Source organism: Prionailurus bengalensis, chromosome B2 (assembly GCF_016509475.1).
Source record: "Prionailurus bengalensis isolate Pbe53 chromosome B2, Fcat_Pben_1.1_paternal_pri, whole genome shotgun sequence".
Taxonomy (NCBI): Eukaryota; Metazoa; Chordata; class Mammalia; order Carnivora; family Felidae; genus Prionailurus; species Prionailurus bengalensis.
Window position 1 is genome coordinate 40,034,388 of NC_057349.1, and position 15,221 is coordinate 40,049,608.

At 40.0% G+C, this 15,221-nt stretch overlaps 1 protein-coding gene across 6 annotated transcripts in view; it reads right to left on the minus strand.

The window, feature by feature from the left end:
- Positions 1 to 15,221, minus strand: part of TRERF1 (transcriptional regulating factor 1) — a 211,516-nt gene that overhangs the window by 111,670 nt on the left and 84,625 nt on the right. For all 6 annotated transcript variants that reach the window (XM_043591411.1, XM_043591412.1, XM_043591410.1 and 3 more), the window contains exon 3: positions 14,495 to 14,577. The gene's annotated coding sequence lies outside the window, so the exon portion shown is untranslated. The remainder of the gene's footprint in view (positions 1 to 14,494; positions 14,578 to 15,221) is intronic.

Below are 15,221 nucleotides of genomic sequence, written 5' to 3' on the forward strand. Positions count from 1 at the left end.
AAAATTTTTTTTTAAACATTTATACATCTTTGAGAGACAGAGAGAGACAGAGCATGAGCAGGGAAGGGGCAGAGAGAGAAGGAGACACAGAATCCGAAGCAGGCTCCAGGCTCCGAGCTGTCAGCACAGAGCCCGACGCGGGGCCCGAACTCACGAACCACGAGATCATGACCTGAGCCGAAGTCGGACGCTCAAACAACTGAGCCACCCAGGCGCCCCGAGTCCATTTTTTTATTGATGACTACTTTAAACCCCCTCACTTCAAGACAACTAAAATTTCACATTGAGAACATTCAAACCATATGATGGGTCAGAGAAAAGAATCTGCTTTGCTTTTTAAAATGTTGTTAATCTCAGAAGTACCGCTAACCGGGCAGATTCAATGCATACGATATTACACATCAGGGCTCCAACTGTAGAGTTTAATCTTAAAAAATTAGGTCACAAAGAAAAATCAAGGGAAGGAGAAGCCAGATAAAAATATTTATAACATGACAAGTTAATACGTGCTGCATACAAATCTCTTATAAATGATTGAAAAGAAGATGGAACACTTCAAAATAAAAACGAAAAAGGATTCAAAGAGGTAATTCACACACACACACACACACACACACACACACACACACACACACAAACACACACACACAGATTACTGACGGCCTCATGAAAAAAAATGTTCAAACCCACTGTAAGGAATGCTTGCAAATTAAAACAGTGCAGTACTGTTTTCAACAACCAAATTGGCAAAAACTGAAACAACTATAATGCCCATGGATAGTCAAGAGTGCTCTGAAATAAGAATCCTCAGACACTACTGATAAGAGTATAAATATGTCCACATTTCTGAAGGGCCATCTGGTAATATGCATTGCCAGCCTTAACACTGAGCAAGTTCACTCCCAAGAATTTTCCCTGAGGAAATAATCAGAGGAATACTCAAAGATTTATGCACAAAGACATTTATAATAGCAGCACTATTCAGAATAATAAAAATCTAGGAAAGCCTAACTGTACCATAATAGAAAAGTGTTCAATCAATTATGATACATCAAAACAGGGAATAATATGTAGACATCAAAACTCTTATTTTTGGAAGAGATTTAAAGACACAAATGCTCACAAAATGGCGCTAAAATTAAAAACTCTTAATAGGATGATTCCATTTTGTAAAGAAAATATGTATCACATACATTATAATTTTTTTAGTGTTTATTTATCTTTGAGAGAGACAGACAGACAGAGAGTGAGCAGGGAGGAGCAGAGAAAGAGGGAGACACAGAATCGGAAGCAGGCTCCAGGCTCTGAACTGTCAGCACAGAGCCCGACGTGGGGCTCAAACTCATGAACCATGAGATCATGACCTGAGCTGAAGTCCGACGCTCAACTGATTGAGCCACCCAGGCGCCCCTGTCACCATACGTTATAAATATAACAAATGGTGACAGGTTCAGCTAAACGTCCAACAAATATTCATGCTCTTTCCAGAGTGTAGGGTTTTCACTGGAAAGCTGGTACCCAGCCAGGGACTACATTTCCCAGCATCCCTTCTACCTAGGTATATCCATCTGACTATTCCCACCAATGGAATATAGGCAGAAATGACATGAAGCACTTTCAAACTGAGGTGGTTGGGAAGTGACATGCTTTCTCCATGCTCTCTTCCTCCAACTGCCAACTAAATGCAGAGGAGCCCAAAGCCCTAGGGAATGGAAGAATAATATGATGAAGGACCCTGGGCCACTGAATCTACTCACTGGAGGGCTGACCACTAATCAGAAACACCTATGTTGGACTAAGAAATAAACCTCTACTGTGTTAAATTACAATTTGGGGTTTTAACTGTCCGTCAGCTAGTGTTACTTTAACTAATATATGCACATAGAAAGATAAATTACCAAATTTTATCTGATGCATTGTAGGACAGACAAATTCTAGGTAAATTTTTAAAAAATGTATTCTTTCTACCATAAGCATCTTCTTTAATAACCAATAAATGTATTAAAATAAAAAAGCAAACCTTGAAGGATAATGCTACAGTAAAGTTAAGTATAAATATAAAATATTAAATAAGATTACAAAAATAAAAATGTAGAAAATTGGAAAGGCCAAAAGGAAAAAAAAAATACAGACTTACAACTTTAAAAAATCTACTAAAATAATTCCAGACAAATGACTGTTCAAAAATGATGTAAGGTTGGGGTGCCTGGCTGGTTCAGTTGATAGAGCATCCAACTCTTGGTCTCAGGGTCATGAGATCAAGCCCCATGTGGGGCATGGAGCCTACTTAAAAAAAAAAAATGACCTAAAGTTAAATGACAACAAACTGGGGAGAAAAATGGCAACTTATACACGGAATATTAGTATCCTTTACTACGTAAAGAACCTTTATGAATCAGTAAGTGGGGGGATAAATATAAGAATTGGGGCAAAGATATGAACACATAGGCATAAAATAAATACTGACATACACTTACAAAAAGATTTTCATCTCACTAGTAATTTTAAAAACACAAATTAAAATAAGATATTCATTATCCCTCTATCAGACTGACGAACATTTAAAATATTGTCACTATAGCACCAAATGTTGCTGAGATGATGATGAAATGGGTAATCACGTATGTTACAGAAGGAAGTTCAAAACAGTATCTCACTTCCAGCAAGCAGTTTGTCACAAGAGAGAAAAAAAGCCTTAAAAACACTTTGACTTTCTAGATACTTGACAGAAGAAGTAAGTATCCAGAAGAAATGACTGAATAGGGGGGAAAAAATGAAACAATTTAGATACCCATTTGCAAAGGACTGCTTAGATCAATAAATTATGGCATGTTGTATGTGTTATCACATATTAGAATAATACACAGCCATAATGTTAAATTATGATGAAGATCTAAAGGCACTAAAGCACAATAGTGCCCACAATATAAAAAAGCAGAATACAAAACAATATAGATAGCATAATTTCTTGTTTAAAAGTGTGGGTGTATATATTGTAAATGCATAAGGAGAGCATAGAAGGATTCTTTCTTATAAAAATGTTATAGTAGTTATCTCCAAGGGGTGGGATTATGGGTGACTTTCATTTTCTTCTTTATATTTTTCTATATTTTTTACATTTTCAGCTGTGAGCATGTATTACCCTTGTTTATGTTTTATTATGAAAAATTCTAAGCATATATACAAATGTAGCAAGAATATATGTACCCACTGCTGGGCCTCAATTATCATACATGGCTGACCTTGCTTCATCTATATCCCACTAGGGCCCCTGTCCCTGGATTATTTTAACATAAACCCTGGATATATCATTGATCCATAAATACCCCCAAAACATCTGGACCTTTTATATTTAATATCCTCAAACTCTCCACTGGACTGTTTTAAAGTATTTGATACTTCATTTGCTCACAAACACTATAGTATGTATTTTTAAAATATAACCATAAATAATAATATCACACCTAAAAATTAACAATAATTTCTCAATATCAAATATCCAATTAGTGTCCCAATTTTCCTAATGGGTCTCATAAATGCCTTTTCACAGTTGGGTTGTTTAAATCAGGATCCAAACAAGATTTACACTGGAATTTGGCTGATATGTCCCTTGAGTCTTTTAAAATTTATTCCATAGTGCTACCCCTCCTTTTCCATGCCATTTTATTTATGAGCAGCGTATGGGTCATATGTTCCAAGAACCTCCTGAATGCATCCTCATGGTGTCTTCTAACATGTTCCTCTATCCCCTGTATTTTCTTTCACTAGTATTAGTTCTAGTGTCCGCTCAGCTACTGGTTCCATTACATTTTTGTAAGAATATTTCAAATCACTGTATTATTTTTATAACCAGACAAAATAATAAGCTAAAAAAATGTTTTTAAAGGAACCCAAAGAAATGCCAGCCTTTTTAATTCATCCCTTGCAGCAATTCAATAAACTCAGTATACAAAAGATGTTTTCAGAACACAGGTTAGGTCAAGGCTTTCTGACACAAGAAAGATGCTCAGTGACTATTCGTGGGCATATTTTTCCATTTTCCTTTTACATTTTAAATCCACCTCCCCTTCTGCATCATTGGTGAGGTCTATTACTCTCTGGACAACGGCAATCCCTCCACTGGAAGCTAAGTCATCCTATAATTGCAGAAGTATTCTTCAATTTTCCTTTGTTTAAAAAAATGTAACATATGCACAGACAGGCATACCTCAGAGATACTGTGGGTTCAGTTCCAGACCACTGATATAAAGTGAATATAGCAGTAAAGCGTTTCAAGTGAATTTTTGGTTTCTCAGTGCATATAAAATTTATGTTTATACTGTATTATAGTCCATTAAATGTTCAATAGCATTATGTCTAAAAAAACAACTTAATTTAAAATATTTGATTGCTAAAAAATGCAAACCATCATCTGAGCTTTCAGTGAAATCATAATGTTTCTGCTGGTGGAGGGACCTGACTCCACTTGATGGCTGCTGACTGATCAGGGTGGCTATGGCAGTTTCTCAAAATAAGACAACAATGATGTTTGCTACATCATCTAACTCTTCCTTTCACAAATAATTTCTCTGTAGCATGTGATACTGTTTGATAGCATTTTACCCACAACAGAACTTCTTTCAAAACTGGAGTCAGTCCTCTCACACCCTGCCACTGCTTTATCGACAAACTTTATGTAATATTCTAAATCCTTCGTTGTCATTTCAACAATCTTCACAGCATCTTCACCAGGTGTAGATTCCATCTCAAGAAACCACTTTCTTTGCTCATCCACAGGAAGCAACTCCTCATCTATTAAAGCTTGATCATGAGATTGCAGCAATTCAGTCCCATCTTCAGGCTCCAATAGTAATATCAAAGAACACCGATCACAGGTCGCCATCACAAATATAAGCAAACAGTCATGAAAATGTCTGAAATATTGTGAGAATTACCAAAATGTGACACAGAGACACAAACTAAGCAGATGCTGTTGGAAAAATGACACCGATAGACTTGCTCAACACAGGGTTGCCACAAAACTCTGCAAAGCACAATAAAACAAGGCATGCCTGTTTTATTTGAAATGAGAGAAAAATTTGAAATGAGAAAAAAAGAAAGAATAAGCCACCCATAATGTCACTCCTCTAACACAGTCACTGTTACCTATATACTTTCTTACCATCTTTTTTTAGGGACACATATTTTGTACATAATTGTAATCAGTGAATATGGGTTTTGATACTCCTTTGTGAAATTAACACACTTAATGTATTTGACATTAAAAATATTTGTTGCTTATGTTAAGGTATAAAAAAGAGCAATAATGTATATATATATGTGTGTGTGTATACGTATGTGTGTATATACGTATGTATATACACACACTTATGCATATATACATATGTATCTACACACAAATGTGTGTATATATATATATATATATATATATATACACACACACATACACACGTGTCCATAGTTCAGCTTGAGAAAGAGACTTTACCATCCCCTAGGTAGCCCCCAGGGGCTCCTCCCTCATTCTCTTCCCTCCTCCCACGACTAGCCTGAATTTTTGTCTATGATCGCTTGTTCTTATAGGGTTTGCACATGCATGTGGACATCTAAACTTTTTTTTTTAAGTTTATTCATTTATTATTTCTGAGAGAGAGAGAGCACAAGCTAGGGAAGGGCAAAGAGAGACAGGGAGACACAGAATCTGAAGTAGGCTCCACGGTCTGAGCTGCACAGAGCCTGACACCGGGCTCCAATTCATGAACCACCAGATCATGACCCGAGCTGAAGTCGGATGCTTAACCGACTGAGCCTCCCAGGCACCCCATGCATGTGGATGTCTAAACACTGTATCATTAGTTCTGTATGTATCTGAACTTTATGTAATTGGGATCACACTGCAACTTGCTTTTCTACTTAACAGCTATGTTCCTGAGATCCTTCCCTGTTGTCGCACACAGCTATGGTTCATTCAACTTAATTGCATAGTTATATAGTTGTATTCCATAGTGAAACTACACCACAATTTATTGGCAATTTCTATACATAAAATTATATTGTAAATATCATGTCACATTGCTACATATCTTCAAAATAATTGTTAATTATACTAGAGTATTACGCTGATAGAGGAACTATCTTATTTGACAGTCATTCAACAGTTGGACATTGTGTGTATGTGTGTGTGTGAGCACGTGCGTGCGCGCAAGTGGCTACTTTGTAAATAATGCTTCAGGGAGCATCTTTGTTTAAATAGGTTATTAAATGTTGTGTATTATTTCCCTCATGGAGGGAATGTGGGAAGATGGTCCACAGAAGTGGTATTACTGTGGAAGATGGTCCACAGAAGTGGATCAAAATGTATGAATAAATAATATGGCTCTTTAACGCACTGAATATCGCAATACCTCCAGAACTGGGGATTACCATTAAAAATGCATTCTTTGGAGGGGTGCCTGGCTGGCTTAGTTGGTGGAGCATCTGGCTTTGGCTCAGGTCATGATCTGAGTGGTTCATGAATTCTGTGTCTCCCTCTCTCTCTGTCCCTCCCCTGCTCATGCTGTCTCTCTCTCTCTCTCTCTCTCTCTCTCTCTCAAAATAAATAAACATTAATTTTTTAATGTATTCCTCAAATAATATGTTAAAATAGTATTTTGCTGCTGTTTCAATCTACATATCTCTTATTACAAAATTGAACATTTTCCATATATGTGTATGGTGCTATATGTAGTTATCTATTCAAGTGTCCAACCAAGGTTTTAGGTTTTTTTTTTATTAGTTTTTTTTATTTGTTTGAGCACATCACAAAATAAAGATACAAATTCTGTCATATGAATGCAAATCTTTCCCTATTGTTACCCCACTGGTTTTTTACATGAAGAAATCTTTGATTTTTTTTCTGTAGTTTGATGGACTGTTCTTTTCATTTTTGAGTGTTTTTCTTTTGTTTCTAAGCAATATTCAATTCTATAGATTTCCCTATGCCTCTACATTTTGCACTTAATTGTTTAATCAATATGTAATTCATTGTGGTGAAGTTAGAATGATTTTCTCCAAATTGCTAACTATGCATCACAATTATTTATTGAATAATTCTTCCTTCCCCCCCGATCTGTGATGACTTCTTTATGATTTATCGAATTATTTATGTGAGGGTCTGCTTTTGAACTATCCTAGTTCACTCACCTACTTCCTCTTTTTATGTCAATACCATGGTGTTTTAATTACAAAGGTACACTTTAATATCTAGTATTGCTATATATTGTAATATCCAATAGATCTAACTCCCTTCTCCTCGAGCCATTTCCAAGATTCCCCATGAGGTTCTCATCTACATATTTTTCCATATAGACTGATAACCATCTTGTGAAATTTTAAAAATCCTGATGGGACTTTGAGAGGAATGGCATCAGACTCATGAACTAATTTCAGAAATATCTAAATCCTTAATTGTAATCTCACCACCTAGAAGTAGGGTTTTAACGTAATCTCTTTAAGCCTCCTTGATCTACAACTAAGCAATCTGTAATGATAATTTTATCCTTTTCTTTACAATATTTATTCTCTAAAGTTAACGTTACCACTTTCATAACTTTCTGCACTGGCTTTTTGTTTTGATCTCAGCCATATCCAATAATGCTTTTATTGTGGCCCCGATAAGTATAATGACAGTAGGCTGTATGAACTCAATCTTCCTTATTATACAAAGGAATGGTCATTTTATATACTCGTTTCTAAGTGGCTTGTAAAAATCAGAAGTTGAACTGACTGAATGTACTTCTGGAATTAATGAGATCATTGCATATTTTTACTTAAATAATTTATGTGAAGCAAATGAAAAATATATATATATGAAGCCATTCCTGCATTCCATAACCTTCTTGGGTATAGTGGAACATTCATATACTCTATTGTCGAAATCTACTCACTAGAATTTCACCTAAAATTTTTACATTCCTACGAGAGACTGGTAGAGAGCCTCCCTTTGGGGGCTTGCCAGATTTGTTATCAGGGTCATGTTTGCTTGAAAAAAGAATCTGCAAGTATTCCATCTTTTTTCTAAATCCTGGAACAGTTTATATAACACAGAAATTATCTGTTCCTTGAAAGTTTAAAATAATTTTCAAAGGCCTTTTTGTATTTTAAAATCTTCTACCTGGTATGTGTGTGTGTGTGTGTGTGTGTGTGTGTGCCCATGGGGACATTACCATATTTATATTTTTATACATTTAAAATGACACTGTAAGATATTGATCTCTAGAGGAATAAGGAACATTTGCATTATAATTTACTGCCTTCCTTTCCCCCATGAAAGGGAGTGAATGCCCAAGAGGATAAAGCGCTAAGAAATAAGCCATGTTCCCAGGTTTTTGCTCTAACAGCCTCCCTTTTAGAGGCCCATAAGGGAGGCTATAGATGGTGGTCAGGGAATATTGAACACGGAACCATCCACAATTCATTGAGGCTGAGCAAGTTTGGCATCCACACCTTTTAACACTGACATCTGGACCTAGGAAACCCAAGATCTGAAAAGAAAAGGAGATCATCAGTCTGCCACAGGTCACCTTGAAGTGTGTGGTAAAGGTCTTCCGATTTTGTAGTCCGGTAAGCCACCAGTAGGACACTGTACTTCTTACAGAGCAACAAAAGTTTGTAATTCTAAGGCTTTCTCTACTGACTGCAGGGCTCCTGGATCAACGACCCTCCAAACACTTCATGGGAACCACAAATAAAGATTCAGAATTGTTAGGGACTGAAAGTCTGTGTCCCACCCCCCACCCCCCAACCCAAATTCATATGTTGAAACCCTAGCCCCCAATCTGATAGTATTAGGAGATGGGGCCTTTGGGAACCAACTAGATTAAGAAGACTCACAAGGCTGGAGCCCCATGATGGGATTAGTGTCCTTATAAGAAGAAGAGACACCAGAGCTTCCTTTTTTTGCAAGGACACAAAGAAGATGTCAAATGAGCACACATCAAGATGGCGGCCGCCTACAAACTATCCTAAGAGCTCTCAGAATGAAACCTGCCTTGCCAACACCTTGATCTTTAGACTTCCCCTTCAGAACTGTGAGAAATAAATTTCTATTTTAAGCCACCCAGTCTGTGGTATTTTGTTATGGCAGCCCAAGTTGACCAAAGCAAGGGGGCTGTGGTAATGTCTGTCCAAAAGAACACGGAGCCATAACTAGGCACACTGAATAGCCTGCTGTGGGGAGAGATACACCTGAGGAGAAACAAGTAGTAAGGAGTCTGAATGAAGATGGAGGGTCTCCTAGAACAGGCGAGGACTGTGCTGTATGAGCATCTGTGAGAATACAACCAGGACTCAAACAGTGACACCGTGCCCAAGAACAAGGACGTGAACAGGGCAGTAACTGCATATGTGTTATGTTGGCCAATGGTCTGCTTTTTCTTGAGAAAGACACATCTCAGTTCGTGTCCTTGTTCACAGGGGATCCATGAAGTGTTAGAGGTCAACGAAGCGTTGGGATTAGGTCACCTTTTGTCAGTCAAGGTGATGAGTGTTGGAATAGCCCGGCAGGAAGGCACGGACCTCAAAACCCTCTTCGGAGCTAGGATTCCATAATTCCACTCAGGATTTCGCACAAGCGTGCAAGCGGTTTTTTTCTCCCCCCTCCACAATGACAGAGAAATTGCTTTCACACCAGTCATGGCCTCACACAGAAGCTTAATCCCTGGCTGGAAGGCAAAACATGCTTGTGGCAAAGCCAAGCAGGCATGTGAAGTGAAGCAGAATGAGGAATGTTTTATGACTGTTTGGGATGCCAGGGGTGGCTGGGTATATGTTGGGTTTTTTTTTAAGGACTCCAAAAGACATCTTAACTCATACTGTTTTGGCAGCTTCAAGATGCAACAGTTACTACAAGCCCTAACAGCAGTGACTGATTTCTCACAAGCACCCTTTCCTTTCTGGAGCTTTAAATTCTCTCTCTCTCTCTCTCTCTCTCTCTCTCTCTCTCTCTCTGTGTGTGTGTGTGTGCGTGCTTTCCCACACATAGAGGCACATACCACACAACTGACGGCCAAGTCCAACTGAACAGATTTATCGTTTTTAGGGTGAAACTGTGGAAAAAGAAAAACTGTTGACATACCTTTTAATCTGAACTATGTAGGTCTCGCAAGACTTTCTTTCTACCGGCAGAAAATCAAACTAACAATTCTAAGTTAATGACGAGAGTAAACAGTTCCTTCTTTATAAAATGAATTGGACTCATCAAGCCTTGCGTTCAAGTGAATTTCTCCGGCTCCTTTAAGTCAAATAAAGAGATGGCTTAAGAGAATTCCTAGGCTCTAAGAGAGTCTTTAAAAAGTAGGATTTGCCCCCCTATACTTGCACATGAAGTAAATAACTCTCCATCTCCCCAATGCTTGTTACCCACAGATTGCAATGAAGGATCCAACTGCGTGAGGTAGTTTTTACAGGCAATGTCAGGAAAAAATACTCCTTTTCTTAAATGAAACTCTTTTATGAAATTCTATGCTAACAGATGTTAGGTTTTTTTAAAACATCCCTCCACTAAGGAAGGCAAAGCAAGAGAAGAAGCTGGTAGCTCTAGGCCAATCCCTTCCAATTTTTTTGATAGTTCTTCATCCAAGTCATCTACATATGAGAACGACTTGTCTGGACCAAGTAATTTAGGGTCAATCATCTAATTATTGCTGGTTCCCATCCAGTTATCACAATGGTGACCAGCTCCAGGGTCAGCAAACGACCTACAGAAAATTTAAGACTGATCTTAGTCAATATGCAAGGGCGAGAGTATGAATTTTTCTCAGGTCTATAAGTTCCTGGTTGTTCTGGAAATTTTTCTTCTATCTGCAGACCCCTCACTGTACCCTATTCACCTCGCATTATCAGGTTATCTCTTCCTGGTTTTGAAACATAGGTGATAAAGCTTGAGGATACTCGAGGGAGCACAGGATCAACCTGTGCTCTCCCACCGCTAATCTGGGAATCCCCGAACCAAGACAGTGGCTCTGCTGAGATTCTGAGAGGTCAGCTTTATGGCACTAAAAGCTTAGAGAACAATTCACAGCATTGTGTCAGCTAGACTTCAACTGAAATAAATGCCCAAGACCAGATTCTTGCTTCTACAGCATCTCACTTGATTCAGGTGATCCTAAAATCCATCCACTCAGAAAACCCCAAATGGTGTGGTTGGTTTGGGAAGCCAAAGCTGAAGAGGGTCACTTGCCCCTTCCGGAGCCTCCAAACTGAGAACAAAGGCAAGAAAATCAGTTGGGATAGATTATGACAGGCCTTCAACTATGTGTTTTAGTTGTTTATTTATTTATTTTGAGAGACAGAGAGAGTGAGAGCAGGGGAGAGGCATAGAGAGAGGGAGAGAGTGAATCCCAAGCAGGTTCCATGCTGTTAGCACAGAGCCCAATATGGGGCCCAATCTCAAGAACCATGAGATCAACACCTGAGCCGAAATCAAGAGTCAGACACTCAACCAACTGAGCCACCCAGGTGCTCCAGGCCTTCAACTACTTATAAAACTTTTCAACTAAGAATATATTAATAAGTTACTGCAAAATAAAAATCCCCTCACTTCCAGGGATTATACCTACGTTTAACTTAACTGTATGCTACTAAAATTTTCTTTTTTTTAGATTTTCCCCGAACTGAATTCTAAAATAAAAACCATTCCAGTGGAAAAAAATCCATAAACACTAAATTTTTTAGCACCTTTATTTACCTCATCTCTAACTGAACTAATCAGTGGCAAACAATAAATTTGTAGTGAAGAGAGTTAATTTCCTAGACTAAATGCACACATAAACACATAAATGTGACAATATTTGGAGATATATGAAGCAAATAAAGATAACATTTATTGGGCCAGCCACTGGGACACTGGGCATTTTACTTGGATTATCTCAGTTAATCCTTACAACGGACCTATAAAGTAGGTGCTATTCTACTCCCATTTTATAGATAAGGTTTAAATGAGGAACTTCATTAATGTAATTTAATCTCCACTAACCCAGAATTTGAGTTCAGCGTTTACTCTGGCTATAAAAAGGTTGAATAAGCATATGAGAAATTAAACAGAATAGTAGAAGGCACGATCAATCTACTAGAAGGTCCTATGTTTTAAGACATAGTGAGAAGCAGATGCTAATTGCAAGCCTGTCTGGGAACTGTTTGGGAAGATTCTGTCTGAAACTATGCTATGGTAAGATATTTTAAAATGCAGACTTTCACTAGTTAAAAACAGGTTTCGTCTCACTGTTACTTCCAACAATGGGTCTCCATCAGTGGCATTTCTATAGATTTCTATGCATGATACAGTATAGTGGATGTCAGCTGCCACTTTCCTGGTACCCATCTCCTCCCCGCCCCCCCGGCTCTGTCTCGTTCTCTTCCTGCCAGTCCTGGTGCTTTAGGGAAAGCTGACACACTCCTCCAGTAGAGGGATAGGCCAACCAGAAAAACCTCTCATCCCTGCCAGTCAACAGAGGGCACTGGGATTGGCTGTGGAATAAGCACATGGCTCAATTTGGGCCAATGAAATGCCAGGGTTGGTTTCCTGGGGATGGAATTCTGGGAAAGACACTTTCTCAGTCTTCTAAGGACTTTCTTTACCAGAAGGAATGCTTCTTTCCTCCTGACCAGAGGGATGCAACTATGAGCCCAGGAACTCCTGCCGCCATTCTGCCTCCCTGAGGAAAGCCAGCCTGAGGATGAACTGACATCACGGAAGAGTGACAGAGAGATGGAAAGAAATAATGGTTGACATCGTGCTGAGCTGCTAGTTCACATCCACAATACAGCCCACCCCATCCCTAACTTTGCAAGTACATGAGCTGATTAGTTAATTTCCTGTGCTGTAGGAGCACTTTTGAGTTAGGTTTTATGACAGTCACAACCCCAAAGAATCCCAACTGACACGTGAGGAAAAAACAAACACTAATTCACACCTTTCTCCTGCAAGTACCTGGATTTTGCTTTACACTGTTTCATAACTGTTTCAAGTGGTTTTGTGTTGGTTTTCTCCTAAAAAATGTCACAGGCTTCCCAAAAACACTTTCATGAATTCATGAGTGGCCTTGGGCAAGTCACTTGACTTTCCTGGGTCTTTTCAACTAAAAAAGGGTGAAGTTTGATTAGAGGATTTCTGTTGCTCCGTCCAGCCCTCACAGTCCAACAGATCTACGTGGCTGACCTAATAATGCAACGTTTCGCTCACTCCCACCAAACAAAACCCCTCTTTGGATGGAGACATCCTCTGCAATACAATCTAAGCAACCTGTATCTCCTGCTTGGTCAGATATTTCCCTTTCGCACCTCTACATTCACCCTTCTCCACTCAGCTCTGCTTCCCCAGAGGATCTGATCTCTTTGGACAGCATCGGTATGGCTCCCCGCCTTCTAGCTTCTGGCTGAGTGTGCCTAACGGGAGGCATCATCAGGAGACGGGAGAACTGACAAGTGAGTTCAGTGAGGAGATTTATTCCCCTGGCTCTTCCCCAGCAGAGTTGCTGAAGGTTGACTGCACCCTTCTACCAGAGATAACCTTTCCATGTAGCTTCTCTTTCCAGTTCTAATAACCAGTCTTTCCCTCTTTCTTTCAGGACTAGGTATGGTAACAGCTTCCTGACGTCCCTAGCCCTGGGATGCTTCCACATCCTGTGCTCGGTTCTCTTAACCCTGCCTACGCCACTATAAACAGCCCCTTCAGGAAAAGCTCTTAGATTACTCCATGAGTGAGCCATCTGTTTCTTACTGGAACCCCAAGACACAATGGCTTAAAAATTAAATCAAAATCAAGCACAACAAAAGAGAAACAGAAGCAATCAGCTTTGAGTCCCACATAAGAGAGATGAAAAGTGTGTCGCGTGCCAAGAAAAACAACCTGCACGTATCAAATTAGACACCCGCCACCCTCCTTCCCCGCCGTCACTGAGAATTTGTGGAAAATAGCCATCTCTTGCTATGCCGGGGTTTAAACATACAAAAAAAAAATCTGTTTATACACAAATTTATTGACCCTTCAGACACCGTCTGCATGGGGCCTGGCAGAAGAATCACAGCTATGCGCCCATTTTCTAGAGGGACAAACTGAGCTTGGAAGAGAACGGAGGGCCAGAAATCTGCCTCTGACAGGCCCTGTGGGGGTTCTCAGCGCAGCCTTCTGTACTGCAGCTCTCCAGAGATGTCTAATTCCCCCTGAACGCAGATAGAGCTACCATCCATGAGGGTCCTTTGGCTCCTCCGCTATTCACAACAACTGCAAAGTCAAGAGAGACAAGGCACGGTGCCCTCAGCCCCATTCGAAGGGATGCTGAATTCCAGCGCGTGAATCCATAATCGCCAACCATTTCCCAGGGAGACCTTTTCCAGAAATCTAGGGTTGTCCAGGCCCACGGCAGCCCCCCTCCCCTTCGCAAGGCATTTTCCACACCGCAGATATCAAAGAAACACTTTTAGGACTCCTTCATCACAAAGCATTTCAGAGCAGCTATACCTGTTGCAGGATTGGGAGGCTTAATCTTTCAGGGTCGTCCTGCTTCCATGTCTTCCTCCTTCAGCATCCTCCAGAGCCGGGGCCTGTGGGAAGGACCCAAAAAGCACATTCAGGATATTTGCCCTCAACATGAGAAAGATCCTATCGATCGGGAGAGACCAGAGAGGCAGTCCAGGATGGAGCCCTGAAGAATCCAACAGTTGATAGGCCTGCCCTGGAGGAGGACCCTGCAAAAGCTGCTGAGGAGGGTCCCCAAGGGAGAGGAGAATTTAGGAAAGAAAGACACCCAACTCCCTTGTAGTTACTGAGGCCTGCAACCCAGGAGTCACGGCGACTCCTCTCTTTCCTTCACACGCCGCATCCAATCCACCGGCAAATGATGGCAACGTGATCCTTCAAAATATCTCCAGACTCGCCACTTTCTCACCACCTCCATGGCTACCACGTTGGTCCAAGCCAGCGGCTTCTCTTGTTGGGCTATTGCGATAACTTCCTAACTGGTCTCCCTACTTCCGCCCTTGCCTTTCCATAATCCATCTATTCTGTGGGTTGAATTGTGCCATGGGTGGGATTGCGTGTCCCCCAAATTCCTAGGTTGAAGTCCTAACCCCAGTACCTCAGATGAGGGCCTTATGTAGAAATGGGGTCACTGCAGATGTAATTAGCTGTGAAGAGGTGGTCATCCTGGAGTAGGGTGGGTCTCTCATCCAGTCTGACTGGTATCCTT